This window comes from Ostrea edulis, chromosome 7, assembly GCF_947568905.1.
Source record: "Ostrea edulis chromosome 7, xbOstEdul1.1, whole genome shotgun sequence".
Classification (NCBI taxonomy): domain Eukaryota; kingdom Metazoa; phylum Mollusca; class Bivalvia; order Ostreida; family Ostreidae; genus Ostrea; species Ostrea edulis.
In genome coordinates, this window is record NC_079170.1 from 62,056,212 (window position 1) to 62,077,551 (window position 21,340).

General features: G+C 33.5%; 2 protein-coding genes across 4 annotated transcripts in view; one reads left to right on the forward strand and one right to left on the reverse strand.

Moving 5' to 3' along the window:
• The window catches only part of LOC130048347 (protein MON2 homolog), a 170,916-nt gene that overhangs the window by 82,353 nt on the left and 67,223 nt on the right, over positions 1-21,340 (reverse strand). The window lies entirely within an intron of this gene.
• LOC130048348 (G-protein coupled receptor dmsr-1-like) overlaps positions 1-21,340 on the forward strand; it is a 48,307-nt gene that overhangs the window by 8,675 nt on the left and 18,292 nt on the right. For both annotated transcript variants that reach the window (XM_056144955.1, XM_056144957.1), the window contains exon 2: positions 7,382-7,438. The gene's annotated coding sequence lies outside the window, so the exon portion shown is untranslated. The remainder of the gene's footprint in view (positions 1-7,381; positions 7,439-21,340) is intronic.

Sequence of the window (21,340 nt, forward strand, 5' to 3'; positions counted from 1 at the left end):
CAATGCACCATTCCATTAATACTATGTCATTTTAAAGTGAAGTGCAAATGATATGATTCAATTTCAAAAGTAAGTTACAAATAGGGGCATGATCAAGGTTGATTGTTTGTCAATATATGGATAGAAATTGTCATTTAGATGTATGATAATGCAATTATTTTGCATACATCATAAATCACAATTTTACATTGTATTGATAGTAATTTCACACCGATCAGCCGTAACTCTATATCACTTCTCTATCCACATGATACATGCATTAAAAATGTACTTTAGACATCCATCATTCCACCAGCACACAGATGATTAACTCGAGAGAATTTGACGTGTCACGACTTATAATAGAATCAAAGTGAGGCTGCCATCTCAACCAGTTATGAAGATTCAAATTAACACTGACCAATCTCAGTGTGATTGACACATCTTTCCGAAGCTAATCAGACATATATAAGACAAAAAACAAGTTTTGGTCATTTTTTTAAAAAATGGCAGGAAATTTATATGCTTGTTATATCATCATCAATTCATATTTCGAATAATAAGATGTATCATATTGATCACTGTTCATTATCTTCACCTTCTCACTTATTCAACAAAGTTTATGCAGATAGTTTTGCCATTCGTGTTGTTTTACATTGGAGTGTGAATTAGAGCCCAATAAGATTGTTTGTAACACTATACAGTTCTAAAGTTACCTGGAATTTATATAATTTAACAATTACCTTAAAAATAAACCGATTACTGCGATACATACCGTTTATCTTCACATAATAGTGTTATCATTTTGTTCTCTATTTTACCCAGTTACAACAAAATGACATAATGAAATACGAAATTTTTAATTTGACATGAATATCGGAGGTCCGTGGGTGAAGTGAAGTAATCTCCCTTGATTAAGTTTAAGATTGGAAACCACAATAGGTTATTTTGTACGTAACACAAAAAAACAAGATATTCTCATTTAGGTTGTCTGTAGGAATCACAATACAATCACAATAAAAACAACCGATATTAATCAGGAATTTTTGCTATCCCCATTATGCTTCATGCGATCTCGTCAAATGAGAATCACTTCTATTTCCAATAATATTTAAATGTATAAAACGTGTTTAGAAATTATCTTCTGCTATGGAAAAGTTTGATAATGCAGTAACATTTAAAGTTAGCACGAAGAGTAAAATATATCACCGAATAAATCAGCAATTATTTCATTATATATGGTACAGAATCGGTCAGACTTGTAGGTGCACTCCTTGATATTGTGTGGGTAATATCTGCAGATGAAAATGAAGTCCCCGCCAAAGTTCTCTTAAATATGGTTTTATATGATTGCCAGATATGAGAAGAGGAAAACGAAGTCAGACAGTTCATCATTAATGAGTATATTAACCAAAAAATTAATAAGGCTGGAGACGGTGGAAACATTATCAGAAAAAAGAAAGTTTTTAATCACCATAAAGATTTAGATAATCAAAATAAATCCTAGTCTGAGTGCAATCAGCTAAATGAATAAACAAAGCATTTCATCTGATAAACTTGATGGTATATATATATTAATCATGCTCTTGTTATCCACAAAATTAAGACTTCCCTTGATTAGTGACTTCATTGTGAGGGTGTTACATAATTCACCCGAAATTCAAAGCCGATTCCCTTGTATATTATATATTATGAAAAATAGATGGTGGAGCATCTTTCTAAAAAAAAAAAAAAAAAAAATGGAGACAATTAAAACCTGCAGGCATGCACTTGCAAAATCATCTTTAAATTCTATCATGGGGAAAATGCTAAAGATCTGTATCACTAAATTCACTCTATCTTAAATCCTGTTTTTATCATATGTTAAAAAATTTCATAGAATGAAAACATTGTACTATTCCACTGCATACTGTACCTATATATGAAGTAGGAACTGGAAGTTTTTAGCATCTTTTTTGATGTCATAAACAAGCAGATTTTCCTGCTTTTTGAGAAACCATAAGCAAGACACCATTTTTAGTGTGGTTCAATTAGCTTTTGAAATAATATAGAGCATGTGCATCTCCCACAATGAGACTAAGATAAGATTACCAAAATACAATTTATTATATAGCTAATAAATAGTCTATTATAAAATCTGAGTAAAATCTAGTGAATGTTAGCATTCAATATCCTGAGAATTTATTGAACGCTAACTTTGCATTGTGTAAATTGTGAGCGCCCGAAACATTCTGAGTTACCGTAACGACGTAAACAAGCCAAAATGGCAAATGACGGTCCTCCGAATCTGACAGAGGCGGTATTTGATATCATATTCATTTATTTAAACAAAATGTTTTACTGTATATATAAATTATGATATCCCTATTCACAAAATCAGTTTGCTTCATGCATTAATGACGGGTTTAATATTGAACTGTTAAGAAATGCATGCTGATATTGCACATCTTCACCTTAGATGCCAATATTGATGAATTCTCGTCTATTTTGGAGTATTTTGAGTGAAAAGGGATATAATTTAACAACTAAAGACTTTAGTGATATAATAAAAGGGTTATTGGACATATATTGGTGAATACTGGCACTTGTTGGCTGTCAAAAGCCACTCGCAAGCTTGTGCATTTTCACAGCCAACTTGTGCAATTATGATATTCATCAATATAAGTTCAATAACCCTATAATATTAAAGTTAGTGTGGGTGATGATTACAGACAACTTTCCCCAGTGAAAACTTACGGGAAATAAGCTGTCCACTGACATTTAAAATATTACAAAAATTTGCTCGAATGTTACCTGCTGCTGAGGTCACATTAATTCACTTTCGCTAGCTAAGGGTTTTCGGTCCACTCCCCTCCCCATATACCCTTAGCTAGCGAAGATGGTCACAATTCTGCAAAACTGATGGTTGCTCTATTTATTTATTTTTGGATTTGTAATGCAAACATGATGCCAGTTTCATGAAATTTAGGATATCTTAATGAAGATGAACAAACAAAAAACCTCTTATCAATAATCATATTAAGGAGTGTGTGTGTATATATATATATATATATTATATATAATTATATATTAAGTGTCTTTTTCGAAGTAAAATTTTAAAAAACTGTAAACACTTTCTAGAGATATTTCGACCGTGTTACCGGTCTTCTTCAGTCATGTTTATCTGTCATAGCAACGTAACACAATAGTATATACACAAAATTACTATGATGTCACAGTCATTAAGTATTCTATGTAACTTTTTTTTTTTTTACATTAATCAAGCATATAAAAGATACAACTAACTTCTATTATCGTATAATACCAATTAAGATGGACATTATGGTTATACTCTACTAAACAACTTATACTATAAATGACACATTGTGAAACTCATAGAGACACAGCGGATAATGTAATTAACTAATTTACTATCATAAAAGTCAGCATTCATTAGGCCAAAGGAAAACAAGCTGACAGTAGTGAAACACTATGCCCCTAGTGTGGCAAGGATCAATGGTGTGAAATTTGACCTTAATTGATGACCTTGACGTATATTAATCATATACTATTCAATTCACCAATGTCTGATATTTTATGTTCCATTTGAGAATTTTTCATTCATAGAGAGACGTCAATAGTTTTAGGTGAAGTGCCACAAATTTGATCTCTGCAGACCCTGTAGACTGCAGCTGTGACGTTCTTTATCTGTCAACTGCCAAACTGTGACACAGCAGCTTGGTATTTTAAATGTCATATCCTGTTTAAAAGACCAGTGCCCTTCTTCATCATTTTTAATACCAGGCAGTTAGTGAAGGATTTTTACAGTCACTTACCTATTGTAAAGGCCATCTTAGGTGCTCGATTTCTCACTGAACATGAGACCTTGAGCAATAAAATTTAGACAAGCTCACTTTTGATCCAAGTCTCACTAATTGGCTGCATGTTCTTTTTATAAATGTGAGACTGAGATCAACAGTGAGTTTGTCTTTGTGGCCCGGAGTCATTTGACAACAGTGAGCTGGTCTTTGTGGCCCCGGTGTCATTTGACAGCAGTGAGCTGGTCTTTGTGGCCCTGGAGTCATTTGACAACAACGAGCTTGTCTTTGTGGCCCGGAGTCATTTGACAACAGTGAGCTTGTCTTTGTGGCCCCGGAGTCATTTGACAACAGTGAGCTTGTCTTTGTGGCCCAGAGTCATTTGACAACAGTGAGCTTGTCTTTGTGGCCCCGGAGTCATTTGACAACAGTGAGCTGGTCTTTGTGGCCCCGGAGTCATTTGACAACAGTGAGCTGGTCTTTGTGGCCCCAGAGTCATTTGACAACAGTGAGCTGGTCTTTGTGGCCCCGGAGTCATTTGACAACAGTGAGCTGGTCTTTGTGGCCCCGGAGTCATTTGACAACAGTGAGCTTGTCTTTGTGGCCCGGAGTCATTTGACAACAGTGAGTTTGTCTTTGGGGCCCGGAGTCATTTGACAACAGTGAGCTTGTCTTTGTGGCCCGGAGTCATTTGACAACAGTGAGCTGGTCTTTGTGGCCCCAGAGTCATTTGACAACAGTGAGCTTGTCTTTGTGGCCCCGGAGTCATTTGACAACAGTGAGCTGGTCTTTGTGGCCCCAGAGTCATTTGACAACAGTGAGCTGGTCTTTGTGGCCCCGGATTCATTTGACAACAGTGAGCTGGTCTTTGTGGCCCCGGAGTCATTTGACAACAGTGAGCTTGTCTTTGTGGCCCGGAGTCATTTGACAACAGTGAGTTTGTCTTTGGGGCCCGGAGTCATTTGACAACAGTGAGCTTGTCTTTGTGGCCCGGAGTCATTTGACAACAGTGAGCTGGTCTTTGTGGCCCCAGAGTCATTTGACAACAGTGAGCTTGTCTTTGTGGCCCCGGAGTCATTTGACAACAGTGAGCTGGTCTTTGTGGCCCCGGAGTCATTTGACAACAGTGAGCTGGTCTTTGTGGCCCCGGAGTCATTTGACAAAGTATAAAATCTCCTTCTTGCACAGTTCCAAAGCTTTGACCAAAGATTAAGTTGCAGACAAAGAGACAGAGAATTCAATCTCAGGTGTGTAGAAGGTACTGGTTCTGCTTTTTGACTAGATAAATAAGTGATTATTATTAAGTTTCTTCTACTATACACTGAACTTTCATTACTCCCCTTTTCATCAGATTTATTGTATAGAGTTATTTTATAGGTCAGAGTATCATACCGTCATGGACATTTTTGAGGTCAATATGATCTTGCTTTAATGGCTACCTGAGAAGTACAATATATATATATATATACACATGTACATATTCACAGAGCTGGAAGGCGAGGTGAATATTGTATTGTATGGTTAGCTAGAGCATCATTATTGACTGAAAAATATGTCACTAATTGTTATATTATATGATTGAATGATTTAATACATTGAAAACAGTTATAAGAACTCGACTAGCTATGAAACCTGATCAAGCCAGCTTTTATATTTATCTAATCTGCAGGACCTATTCGAAAAAGATCAGAGACACAAGTTTTTGTTTATCATAATGATTGAATAATTCAAAACATAAAAAATGGCTATACTTATGACAGCTTAATTACCAGACAATACTTGATTGCATGGCCATATTTGTTTACATCTAATTGTTGAAGGCGATTTCATTGGACGACCAAAAAATAATAAACAATTACATATAATAATATGTTAATGTTCATATTAACTATGCATTGAAGTTCTATAATTGTTTAATTACATAATCAGTACTTGTAATATGTAAATTACATGTATATATACATGAATATTGTGTGCTGTAATAGATGAGAGACCTAGCTAGCTAACATACAATGATGAAATACACCCTTCTGTAAAATGGCATACTTTGATATCATATGCACTTTCAGCCAACATTGTAGAGTTAATTCATCTAGCAATATTGCATTTTCATGACCATCACATTAGTACGTACATGCTTATAATTATACAAACATTTTTGCTTTCAGATTTTTAAGAATATAGCCTTGAACCTTTGAAATAATGCATTGAAATACATGATGATAGAATTTCAATACAGAAACCTACAACACATTTATTGTTCTGTTCCAAGGATTTAAACAGAAGTTAAAGGAACTTTGAAGTCTTTTCCATCGCAAGCAATTATCTTTGATGATTTCAAATGTTTCGTGGAATATATGTGCATGAAAGATAGCTATAAGTACTTATGGAGATTAAGTAGTGCAACACACGCAAGCCGTAGACGGAATGAAAATAGAGTGTTTGGAAAAGAAATTACATCAACTAATACTTTATTTCAGATATCACTTGAATGCTATTACAAGTCAGAATTATTGACAATAGGCATTGGATTGACAGTATTACTGCATATTGGCCACACACCCATTCAGGAAGAATGCAGGATAAAATTGACTGTAATTTAAGATAACTAGATTACAAAATGAAACATTCAATTTGGATTTGAACTCACCTTTTGTGTGTGACAGCCTATATTTTACTCATTCGAGCCCTTGAGTCACAATAAGCCTTCGTAATATTAAATATTTTATTATTATCTTAGAACTATAGATTCTCTAGCTAGTATTTTTTAATTTATTTTTTACTGAGCAGTAAAGCCCACACTATTCAGGGAGTGCTGAAATTTCTGTATTTGTAACATAGGACACAATGTCACAGAAAATTTTGAAACTTATTACATCAATGTCTTAAATACCAAAACCGCATGGTGTCATAATTTGGCTAAATTAAGCTATATGACTTGAAACTAGCTGTTCTATTTATATGGACTTAATTAAGCACTCATCATCGCTTAACAAGTACTGCCAATATCATGCTACATGCCAAGATTTGCCTTTTCAGCTCTAATATTTTCATCACCTTAGGCGACATTCAGTTGTGCTTGTAACTTGGTAATTTCGCAGACTTTATAAATCCTCATGAAATTGGAAAGTCGTTTCCATTACGATGGTGCAAATTAGAATTCGAAACCTGGTAATGTTTTTCTACACCCTATATCCTTCCCATCTACTTTCCATGCCCTATCGAAGAAAAAAAAAGAAAAACTAATCAGTGCTATAGTCAGCTTAAAACTCTGACAATGAACACCGAACACTTAGACAATTTAACATTATCCTGCGCTTTAAGCTTGTATAAGGCCAACGTAGAAAAACCTTTTTTTTCTGAGTGGAGGTGAAGTTTTCCAGGATTCCATAAGACTTAATTGATTCCACGATTGCTTGTCAATTGGCCATCATGAAAGATCAGTGCTACCCTATGGCAGTCAGTTAAAAAAATGTTCCCCATAATATTTTGTCCCAAAACATAAATGACCCTTATTAAGTGATTAATGGAAGCTTCTGGCCAAATATTGATTTGTTTTCTTCACTGACACCAAATTAAACATTTCCACTTTTTATGTTTTGCAGACTGCAATATTTATTGACCAGACAGGGAGAAGATAGAATTGTGCCAAAACCTTGCAGGTAAGCATGCTTTTATATTGATCTATACCTTTTTGAGTAGATTTATCTGTACCTCTATAAGTTCTGTAAAAGTAGATATTTACGCTGATGGTTAAGTACGACATGCTTTTCCATGTCCAACATTACGCGCGGGGGAACAATACGCAGTAACTGAATATAATTTATTTCATTATACTTTCATGTAAAATATTTGAATCTGATTCGTCGAAAAGCATTTGAAAAAAAATATTGTTACCTTCTGAGAACAGAAAGCATGCGCTCCAGGGTGATATCTAGCAACGGGTAACAGCTAGTACGTGACAACGGTTGATATTATAAAAGAATTATCACATGTGTCAAATATATGCGCGTATGGTTCGCCGTAGATTGTTAGATGACGTCATTTGAGCGTTCGTAATAAACACGAATACCCGCATCGATATAGGAAATATCGCACGACAGTGATTGATCAAATGTCAACGGACGTAAGTCTTTCTGCTTTGTTGTTTATATAACATTCAGTACAATAAAACAAATATTGCATGTAGTTGAGGGTAACATTGAAAATTTTCACCCCTCGAGAAACCATTGTCAACCTCGACTACGCCTCGGTTGACAATGGTTTTCTCGGGGTGAAAATTTTTAATGTTACCCTCGATGCAATAATATTACGTGACCACATAATTAGGGTAAATTTCCCCCACGTGTAAATATCTGTACCTCTCTGAGTCACACATTTTTCTGTCACAGTATCTCTGAGTACATTTATCTATCTCTCTGAGTACATTTATCTATCTGAGTACATTTATCTATACATATCCGAGTACATTTATCTATATATCTCTGAGTACATCTATCTTTATCTCTGAGTACATTTATCTACCTATCTGAGTACATCTATCTATATCTCTGAGTACATTTATCTATCTATCTGAGTACATTTATCTATCTCTCTGAGTACATTTATCTACCTATCTGAGTACATTTATTTATCTATCTGAGTACATCTATCTGAGTACATTTATCTATCTATCTGAGTACATTTATCTATCAATCTGAGTACATTTAATGATGGAGTTATATTCCAGTGCGTCTTTTGATACACTCGATAGTAAACTAAATAAATGCTGATGGCAAGGACTTCCATTGATCATTTTTATCCTCTTCTAGTATATTACCATGAAATATACAGCTAAATCTTAATGTGATTCCAGAACACCACGTGGTTCAAAACATCATGACATTTAACAGCTAGCTATTGCTGTCATCAGGACGTTTGCCTTGGTTTTCAATTCTGTTCATGGCTTTCTGATTGAAATGATTGCATTATACCATGGATTATAGTAATTAAACTGTGGTCATCCTCATTCATGGGTCAGTTAGAGATTCTGGACCTGTAGTCATTCTCAGTCAGCGAGTTAAAACCACTGGTGCCTCTGACAAATTTAAGTCATTGGGCAGTATTTATATATGATATGATTTATTGACCAAATATGGCCCCCCAGGGGGCAATAACATATAAAAAAAACAAACACTTAATGATTACCGTATTTTGCCGAATATAATACGCACTTTTTTTTAGAGAATATTTTTGTGCCAGAAAGGGGTGCGTATTATATACCACAATAGGTTTTTGACCTTTTTTTCCAGATGAAACTCGGCGATTAAGTAGTGTAATATTTCACTCAAAGACCAAGGCTTCGGATACTGTACGCCTTTTCACGTTCTCCTATTTATTAAGTAGAAAATTCGACCTCAAGAAAATTACTACAGAAACGTAAAATTGCAGAAAATGTGATATATATACTTACAATATCTAAATAATTCAATTATCATGAAACAAACAGCCAATCAAATTGCATTGGATCTGACTATTCATTACATCGCATGCCGCCATTATTGAAAGCATGTGTACACAATAATGCCTTGACACGTGCTAAAATTGTTGGAAAATAATTTTGTCACTTGCTAAAAGTTTGTTTACTGTAAGTTTTATGAGTAGGGCTAATTTTTAATGAAATACTTATTTGAATCTTTGAAATAACTATTCTTGCGTAAAAGCGTGTGTTTTACGAAGCCATTGTTGTGTACACTGCTTTTGTTAGATACCCCCTTCGGGTAAAGAAATACCTAACAAAAATTTTTTTCACACATTTTAATAGTCATCGTAGTTAACGAGGAGTTGATAATTTGCATCTTTGTACCTACCATGGTGTGTTGATTACAGTAAAATAAGCGATAGTTTAATTGTTTAATTTTATTTTTATAACATCAGCTATTTGATTGATTTTAAGTTTCAACAAAGGAAATATCGAGTCAGTTAAGACTTTAATGTTACAAAATCTCGTGCTTTGCTGAAATGAACAGGCTTGTCCGGGTTCATATTTCCCTGAAGATTCTCATTGAAGATTACCTCGATGTAGACCTCATCTCAAAAAGTTTGCAAATTATTGTGAGGTGTTTAGAATTAAGTATTTCTGCAAAAATATTAAGTGAAAATTAACACCAAGTATAAAATAAAAATTACCGCTTGGTCAAAATTTTTGCTGCGTATTATACACCCGAAGTGCGTTTTTTCACCAACTTTTAGGCTCAAAGTGGGGGGTGCGTATTAAACACCACTGCGTATTATATTTGGCAAAACACGGTAGAGATATCCATGTAACTATACACTTTAAGGACATGCATACATATGTATAAAACATACATGTACATCATCATGGTATAACAAAGTTTTTTTCACACAATTAATACAATTCAGTGGAGGGAAATCAACAATAAAATTAAGATTAGAACATGACTAATTGCAGTACAACAAATGTGTACCATTGCCATAGTTTATTATGCATATGTAATAATTTTAAAAGTTGATCACAAATTAAAACTGCAAAGGACACCAGGGGACAGCTAGTGCTTTGAAGAATCTCTTAACATAGTATTTGACAGGATTCTCCCTGTAGCCAGGATTGTAATAGTCAATATAATGATTGATTGATTGTATATTGTTCAATTTCCTTTCAAGAATTTTTTCACTTTTATGGAGACATATATTAAACAATGACTTCACATTGCTAGTGAAGTGCAAAATTTAGGCCTATGCTCGGCACTTACGGCCTTTGAGTAGGGAGGGATCTTTATCGTGCCACACCTGCTGTGACATGGGACCTCATGTTTTTTTTTAGTCTAATCCGAAGGTCCGCCCCATTTAGTTGCCTCCTACAACAAGCAAGGCGTACTGAGGACCTATTCTAACCCGGGTCCCCACAAGATGTCAATATCTATAATGTATATGAAATCTGGTAACAAATGTGCAAAAGACGCTAGGGGCAGTGCTTAATTTAAAAGAATCTTATAAGATCATGTATGCCCATGGATTCTCCCAGCATATATATATATATATAACTAAATTGAATCTCCCTACAAAGGTGTTCAGAAATGGCTCACAATCCTTTCAATGAATATATAGATTGAATCTTGTTGATTTAATTTAAATAAGTGAAATATTTCACTGCACTACATGGCTCTCTATTGCACATATGCTGCCTTGTAACAAAATTATAACCATTCCAAACACATCCCCTCAATAACTCTGACAATACATTTCATTGAACAGCATGTCTGTTATAAAAGAAGATTAAAACAATTGAAGACATATGCAATGAATGAGATACAGATACCTTAATTCAATTATTCACGGTGATAAGTGGTGGGGTGGGGGTTCACTGATCTACTTGCTAACTCAAGCTGTGAATTCCATTAACCACACAGTCAATATGAAGTTTGACCAGCCCCATCCAAATGCACTAGTCAGCCACTACAGAAATAAGGTATGCACCCCCCTCCCAAAGATCCAGAATTATAAACAACAAAAGTGGCTACTTCACTTAATCAATTATATTCAGAAGTTTGGGGTAAATTTGATGTCTGCGAACTTCTCCCTATCCTGTTAAGGTGAATACGTTCATCGGCAGCCAGCTTACACATACATAATTTTAGATCTGTGGAAATTATAGGGAGCCGGAAAGTTTTCCTTATCATTATAAGGTATCAACTTTGAGCAAGGTCTATTAAATTAGCGATTATAGATATATACCTAATGGTACATGTATAACGATATAGAATGTTACCGGGGTTTAGTTTGGACAATCAATCCTCCAACACTCCATCACTAATGATGCTCGAAAATTTGATCCTTCCTAAAAATACCACTTAACAAGATAATTTCTAATTTTCCACTCAGTGTCCATGGTTCTAATTCATTTTTCCCCCTCAAAAGAACTAGGGCTTACTAATAGTATGATTTGGCCCAATAAATGAGACAAGCAATTCACTCACTCACTGAGTGAAAGACACAAATCTAATCATTTTAGTAAGGAATCTTAAATTTTGCAAATCATATTATGACATCATAAGCAAGTGCATTTCCCTTCATTTTCTTTCAACTGGCCAATTTACTTTGCCATTTTTCAAGAAGTAAGGTTGATTGATTGTATCTTTCTTGTTTAACATCCAGCTTGAGAATTTTTCACTCATGTGGAGACGTCGTCAAGACCGGTGAAGGGCTTCAAATTTAGGCCTATATATGCTCTGCGCTTATGGCCATTGAGCAGTGAGGGTTCTTTTATAGCGTGCCACATCTACTGTGATACTGGACATCCGTTTTTAAGGTCATCTCCTAGAACCTGTGGCATTCACACCTGATGCTGAGCATTTGGTGATGGAACTGTCACTACCTGTTTTAACAACTTAGGTCTGTTGCTGCCGTGATTCGAACCCCGACCTAGAATCCACATGCAGGGTGAACGCTCTACCTCTAGACCACTGCGCAAGTAAGGGAATGATGCATTTCCCACAATGAACTTGAAATATTCAGAGTTGCAAATTTGAGAAATTCAGTTTTGGTGGTGCATCCACGTTTCTATAATTTTTATATCTTACACTACCTTGAAAAGCTGATGATTAGGCCCCTATTTACATGTCTCAGAAAGTGTAAAAAAAAATCTTCAATTTTGTGATATTTTCATTATTTGATTTTTTTTTTCAACATAAAAATATTTCACCTAAATGCAAAGTACTCCCAAGAACAACTGTTCAAATTTCTGACAATAATTAGACTAGGTCTGGTGGTTATTTGCACCTAGTCCTTAAACAATGCAGCCATCTTGAACCTGGTATAATTAAGTGTAACCTAACACTGAGCAATAATCCATCAGTAGGTTGCTATTTATCAAATCTAAAATTATCCTGGCTGTAAATGAACACCAATGACAACACAATAATCACATTATTTCCTTGTCTCAGCTTTTTTTAACGTTATGCTACATAGGTTTTGTACGACATCAATCTTTGACTGAACTCGTAGAATAAGTCGGTTCAAAGCAAAAGATAGTGCTCCCTTTCATACAAATCTGAATCACCTGAATGAAGTAAACTTTCATCTATTAAGCCATGAAAACAGAAGCAGAAATATAAATTAGCACTTCTAGATCATATCTGAAACATGCACATAAACAAAATTATATCAAATCTAATTTAAGACTTTCCAGGGAAGTTAAAGCTAGCATGTCAAAATTCAACCTGCAAGGCACCAAGTCTTATCTGGCCATTAAATCTGGGAATAAAATGGATTGCCCTGGGATTAGAAAGGTGTAACACTTGCAGAACTCTGGATACGAAAATTAAAGCAGATTTGAATCATAATTTTGAATGACAACAAAGCAACAACAACCAAGACATAGAAGCATGAAACAAACACAGTTTTATCATTCCCGTTATAAAAACAACATGAGCTGAATCTAACTATAAATTTGCTTCTGATTTCAAAATCATATCCACCACCTGAAAACTGTTAGAGACTCTGCAATACATATATATTAATAATCCCCTGAAAGCCTGAAATCAATAAATATCTTCTGAAATAAACACCATGATTTTCTCACACTCCTTTATTAGCCGACTATGGAACAAATTAGGGGAATCAGTATGATCAAAAAGATAAATTTAACCACGATTTAAAAATCCATGTCAGATTTGATGTTGGCAATTTGCTATGTTAGATAGACAAGGCATATTCCTCTGGTGATAATATAAGTCGTAAACTTGGGAATTTCCTCTGACATTATCAGCAATTGCCAATTCAATCTGCAGATATATTACTGACGTTTATCAAATTGAAGAGAGTAATAACATAAATACTTTTTTTCTTAAACTATTAAACATTGATGTGCTGCATAAAAAATGAAGAGAAAAAAAAAAGAAAGAAAAATATTTTGATTGTTTATAATGCATGTTTAACATCCAGCTATGGGAATGCAAAATTCAAGGAGGGTCATTTCAAAAGCTGACTTAAAACTATCACAATCAAAGTTTAATGAATATATATATATATACATATATTTGCATTTTGCTAAAAGCTGAAGAAGTTTTATAATTAAATATTGTCGACAAGTCATCAATTTATGTACCTGTGACAGCATGATGGAAGAAAATTTATGTGAATTTAACATGCACTTCCATCATCATCCAGCTGAAAATGAGTTCATGCATCTCTCAGAAATACAAGCTTCCTGTCATAATTTCAATTTACTGCATAAAGTATCCCTCATTAAACCAGAAACGCACGCTTGGATGACCGCTCTGAAAAGTTAAAGTGCAATGTGATAACTGGGTAAAGATCGCTTGCAAGCCTAATCAGTGGTCAATTAAGTGGAACCACCATAATTTGACTTCATATGGCTTGCATGATGCTTTATTAGCATGCAAATGTTGTATCACATACAGAGGGAGAATTGACAAGATATTAAGCTTCTCCAGTCCCTTCTGTACCTGCTGAGGCCAGCACATCAACTTCATATCATGGCCAGCAATTTCTTTTCTTTCTTTTTTCTAATTGAAACTTTACCTTTTTCTATTCCATAGTTGATACTACATATTTTGTAATATAACTATCGTGACTCAGAAATTCACTTATATATAGTTGTTAGGAATTGCTGATACTGTTGAAGGTATTTGATGTATTTTCACAGTTTAACAAAGTTCAACATAGACAACTTCATAAAATTAATGTAGCTCATGGGTTTGCTGATGTCACAATATAACGCAAGTGAAAAGATGTACTTGTAACACACAGGATTAGTCTAGATATTAAGGAGGTTCTCTACATCGTCATAATGGCTGACTTCCTTTTAAAACATGGATGAAAATATAAATTTCAGCAATATTTGTTTATTCATTTAAAAATTCATTGTCTAGCTGAGTAGCTCAGTGGGTTACCATGTCGACTGCTGAACTGTAGATTGCGTGTTCGAGTTGTTCGAGATTTAGTAGAAAGCAATCTGGAAAAAATAATTAAAACAATTATTTTTTCCAGATTGCTTTCTACTAAATCTGCATTTTTTGACTAAATAAAGTAAATTTGAAAGTTTTCAATTTCAAAATATTGTTGTACATGCATATCCCACTTTTCATCCCTCCTTATCTTTAAATTATTCAAATCCAAGATTACACAATTAGCATTAAAACTACCAAATGGCAATAAAAAACTATGCAAATTTGTCTTATTACTGTCATGCATATACATATAATCTAACATCATATCGAATTTTCCTCTATGTATGATAATTACTTTGCCAACTGCATGGATACTATAGGGTACCCATCTCCAGACCTAGACCATCTCGTGGACAAATTGAAATATATTGCTGGAATTTAAGAGTTCATAAATTTATTAAAGGAAGTTCACCCAGGACAACTATATATTCCAGAATTTGGTAAATATGAATGCACCTCAGATATTGAGTTCATGATTGTGCAAACAATGCAGATCTAGGGTATAATTTAAAAATGCTGCAAAACTTACTCCCGGAAGATTTGTTCAGGAATAAATGACATTCTCAACCAATTATAAGTATAAAGGATAATGAAAAAATACCATACAAAAAATAATATTGGAAGCATTATTGAATTTGTAATACAATATGCATGTTCATGTATATTATTTAGCAATAATATTCTTAATATATTACTAATGACCTAGAGTTGCATGAGGATTGGATAGGATCTATATCCAAGTATGGAAAAACAAACTTTGACCTCGACAGGACAGCCAAAGCCTATAACCCTTATATGCAAAAGAATTAATTTGACCTGGATAATAAAAATGGATGATGATGAATAAATTTTTCATGTAATGATGTGCCAATTTTGTATAATTAGTGCTTTATAATTACAGACAATATATAAATTTACTTGTATCAGAGTTTTATTTGAAATTTCCATTTTTTCCATTCTTAATAAAATCAATCCACACTAATTTCTGCAGGAAATGATAGTTTAACATTATAGTCATGCATTTTCAAATCCATATTATACGATAATAAACTGCTTCGTTATAGGTAGCACAAACAGACAATAACATCATGTGACATTAACGTGCAGAAAGTGCATACTTCATAACAAATTTGGAAAATTGTCAATCTATTTTCTTTATTAAAAAAAAAAAAAAAAAAAAAGTAGAGTGCACCTAATTTTTCTTTGGATTAGTTTATTTCAATTATTGTAAAGATTATCTGTCAGTCTCATGAATTTAAATTCACTATTTAGAAATTATCAAGTGTGTTTTTACAATGGATTCCTGGCAAACTTTAAGCCATCCCCCTATATCATATAAATCATCGAGATAACGCTGCACAAGAGAGTAAATTATGTCGGCTTTAGAGATTGATTAAAACAACCAAATAAATTTTTTTTATAAAATCTTCAGAAAATATGACTATTATAATCTTCCATAGATTGTGTAACAAATTTCGAGGTTTTGGAAGACAATTTTTGACCAGTAAACCTGTGAGCTATGTTAAATGGAGTAGTCTATACGGATTGTGCAAACTTCTTTAGCGATACATTAATTCACTGCATAGATATGCACTATGGAAAAATCAATTCTATTAAGTAGCATGACCAAAAATTATCCTTGGATTATCATATAACACCTGTAAGATTAACATGTTGTACACTTTTAAGATAGAGTAAGCAAACTTCACAGCTATACACATTACAATGAATCAATGACAATAAACATGTATACATACTGAGATTGGGCAGACATTTTCGTGACTTTGTTGAGAAGCTTTATTCAGCATATTTCAGTGCTGTTCTGGTAAAGTATATCAACAAACGGGTAAATTGAGCCAGTCATACTACTCACATAAACAAAATCAATCACTATACGCACACAATGTCTGACAGTAATCACACTATTGTGAGAAATGTTTGTAATAATTTGTTGTAACTTTGGTAGCGGTCACACCAAAGTTATTTTCATTGTTGCAATATTTTTTTTTACTATTACAATTGTCTATTTTTTAAATTTCGTTTTCTCACACAGTTCTGATAACATGCAAGGGAAATCAACAGGATTTTTGTAAATTTTGATAAGCAACAAAATAAACATGTTTTTTTATAGTCTGCTAAACTGTGAATCTGATTTCATGCATGTTACCAACATGATGCCTATCATTTCTAGTATATATCTATTTAGTCCATGATCAGCATGCAAGAACACATTTATTGTATGTAATCTGAAGATGCACACTACATTTCATAGAATGAACTTCACAAAAATGACTTCCATTTAGGGATGCCATCATTAAGTCAGAGAAACTGAGGGAGACCTAAACTTAACTTTATAGTACTCATTGTTGCTTCTGTTTACAAATATTCAAAATGGCCTAGACCTGGAACGGATTGTTATGTTTTGCAGGGAGAATTGAGCAAGCAGGCACTTGTTTCAAGAGGCCACTTCCATTAATCAAAGGCATGTGCCATTGGATCCCGTCAAAAACACTGCGATTTCACAGTATATATCTACCACTGAATACAATGCTGCCAACAGCAACATTTCTATAAATTTTTTGTGTGCCCATTTTGACTTTCATCAAACATGAATACTAGTAATGGTACTGCTTAAGACATACTTCTAAATTGAACTTTTCTGGAATTAGCAACTAAAAAAAATTTCTGTGAGTACAAGCAAGTATTCTCAAACTCACAGATTCCTTGATGCTTAACATAATTTACATCAGTACTTACAGAATATGCAGCAATGAAATATACAGAACACATTGAGTGCATAAAGATATAAAAAAGAAGATTATAATGTGTAAGTGAAAATTGAAAAAATTTCTGAGAGAATTAAAGCTTTTTTAACCAACTTCTAAACATGTTTATGCAATAGGGTTTGAAAATGACTGATGGGTGTTGTGAAGAGTTTTTGTCAAGAATGATTGCTGAGACTATTTATATGAAATAAAGATTTTCTAAAATAACACAACAGAGGAAAATGTCGGGTCTGTCAATTGCATGTCATGGCTCACCGCATTCAAAATCAAAAAAGGGAAAAACTGTCTCTTGATCCATAGCACAAAACATTATAAACAAATTTATATGAAAGTTAGGAATCTGTAAATATTTCATGTGATGTTCTCAATTTTTCAAATTGATTAAGGATCCAGACCTTTCAATATTTTGTAAGAAGATAGTCACTTGCATTAACTTCATTTCCCAGAATTCCTGTTTGTAGTGTTGGGCATGCCCAGTTTCAGTGAATTTCATAACATGTTTATAGAGAAATGACTGAATTATGGCTACACTTTCTCCTTTATGTGTGCTATTGGTTTGTATCAAAGTAAATGCAAATTTCTATGATGTCTCGCTAAACAGGATCATTCATTTACAGTTATATATACTGACTAAGTATTGACACTATATATAAAACACAATTAAATGAAATTAAATGACAGTATGACATAAAATCTTACATCTGTAAAATTATCAAAATAAAACATTATTATTAAGATTGATAGCTAAATTTTTTTTTTAAGCGCACCGTGAAAAGTATCTAAAAAGTACTCTAAAATGTTTTAGGACGGTACACTAAAAATACGAAGATCAAACTCTCTGAACAATAAACACACACAAAATTCCCATGGTGTCTTTTTAAACTTGACAAAAAATTGGAACTACAGACAAAGAGAACCAACTTCCATCACACGGAGTGAAACTTTAATTCTTAAGAATAATAAATAAATAGCCCTTGAAATTTTTCATCTTAATTACCTCTGGGGTTAAGATACCAGAAGAAATAGATCTTAATTTCCTTATTTCGGAAATCAATTACAATATTTTTGTGAATTCAATTAAATGTGGGACTAGAACGTTTCATCACAAGAACAAGGTTGGAATTACAAAATGGAAAAAATCATTACTGGTGTGAAATTTATTTCAAAAAAAAATAAATGGAAATTTCTTTTGCAGTGTAAAACAAAACACTGAAACCAACTTTCCCTCATTAAACTGCGACTTTTGAGATCAGACATCACTTCTGCATGAAGAATCGTTAATTTCGGACCTCCGAGATCTCATTACAACATTGGTTACGAGCATTTCTTCCGAATTAATGGCAAACTTTCCACATTAGTGACTTCTGAACTGAGATGTATGATAAATCAAGAGGAAATCAGAATGTCTTCATGAAGAACTCAGTTCAAGAAAAATACATCACTCTAAAGGGTACTTAGAAATGACACGATATTACATCAAAATACATACGAATGGCATTTATAGACACCATGCTCCAAAACCATTTCTGTACAGTCAGAACATTTATTGAGGTTAAAACACTGGTCAAAACACACTGCAGAGAAAGTTGGCATGATAATGGATCTAATGTAACAAAATATTCCATACTTTTACCAGTTGCAGACAGGGAGGTAATTATTGTATTTCTATAATGATTCATGAAATCCCCAAAGCTTTGGGTTCATTAATACAAAACCTATACCCAATGTAACCCTGAATTTAATGAGGATACTGAATATCTAGTACTCCATGAATAGGCTACAGATATATTGAGCTACATACTGTACAATAAGTAAATTTTTCTCAGAAAATAAGAATTGGTCATGTGTCCTATCGTCTTTTGATACAGTTAATAACCCCCCCCCCCCCCCCTTCCTCCATGTCATCAAACAAAAGATCTTGAACATTTTAGCATCTATAGATCTTCATTATTTGATTGCTTTTGATGTTTGAGATTACATATATACAAAAGATTCTGATCAATGGCTGCCCAGTGGAATCAAGACTGCATCTCGTGAAGGGTCTTCTTTAATCTTGGAATTTAGAAAGCAGGCAAGAGTTCTCTGAGTAAACATAATCACTTTTTTCAAACACTTCAAAAGGGATGTCTGTTTCATTGTAAAAGAAATTAAATAATTCAAAGAAAATAAACAAAGGTAATTTAATTCATCCTCTCAGATAGGAATTTGTTGAATAAATCCGCATGACATGACTGCATGGTAAACCAGCGTAAATTTGATTTTTGTACAGTTACCTACATTTTGAAGTTTTTCATGTCAGTCATGATCAGCAATATTAAAAAAAGTTAGCATCCAGACAGATGTAAACTTGCAAACAAGCTTATAAACTATGACAAAAACTGGTTATAACTGTGCAAAAACAAGACTCCTGCAGACTGTGGAATGATTAAATAAAACATGGCCCAGTAATATAACAGAAAACAATGACATCAATTGTTACATCTCAGTTTTTTGGGTTCTAAAAAGTTTGAAATTTTAATTGTAAGCAATTAAATTCAAGACAAGCATCCAAGAAAATCACAAATGACATGTGTTGTCATAAATTTAATAAAAATGCATCAATTCTATTTCTCCAGCAAAAAATTCATCTGCAAAATCTTGCACAAATTACTAGTTAGCGACTTAAAACATGTTATGTGCTCAATTAATTCTAGCATGAAATATTTTCCAGAAGTTGAATGTGGGGGTTCTTCACAAATTTCAAGCCAAAAAGTGCAGACATCTCCCAGAAAGCTGATTCACATTTACAGCGAATCTGTTCTCCTCCCAACCAGTGCTTGTCCAACTCCTTAATGCTAAGTTCTCTGCCTTCCAAAATTTCATCTTTTTTTTCACTACACAAACATTATGCTCTGCATATTTGTTAAACATATTTATACACCAGAAGACACCTTTTATCATCTTTGATTTGCTTATCCGAAACTACCAAAATAACTGTTAAGAGAGAAAATTTAATGTACTGATTGCTTCAGAAAATGTTATCATGTGTAAAGATTGGCAGAGAAAATAGCTCAAAAATATAATTGATACGATAACTGATTTCTCCTTATTTCTCTAATTTCCTATCCTTGCAAGGACACCAACACTGTTGTAATAATACGATAATCTGCCTTTCCAGGCATGCTCTAAGTTATTACTATCTCCAGTCATGATGTAATCAGCATGTTTCTTTTCTTTTTATAATAACTATGTAATGGTATGCAAAATGCAAATATGTTTTCTCATACTTGGTTGCTTTTTATTGTCTCTATGAATGCACAATCAAAATGACTTGTTACTACATAAAAAGTAATTGATTGACCGTCTACTTCGAATAAATTGAAGAGCCGGGGACCAGCTTAATATCATTTTAAACATTATATTCAAAGTACAAAATAAACAGAATTGATCTTGTTTGTTCGTTTTGAAAACAGTAAATTTCTAAATAAATAAAAATAAATAAATAAATAAAAGACAAAAACCTATCTTCTAAAATGCTACTAATTACATTCAAGAATCATGAGTCTCATTCCTTCAAGCATTATATATTTAATATAAGCAATCATGTATAAAAAAAAAAAAAAAAAAAAAAAAAATAAAAATCATAAATCACAAAGGGTCATGGACTGCATTGCTTACCTGCACTACTATTTTGCCACAGGAACCATTGGAATCCATTGTCCAGTTTCTCTCTTGTGGTTCCTTCTTCATACAATGGTCAGGGTATGAGCAAACTTGTGGTTCCTTCTTCATACAATGGTCAGGGTATGAGCAAACTCGTGGTTCCTTC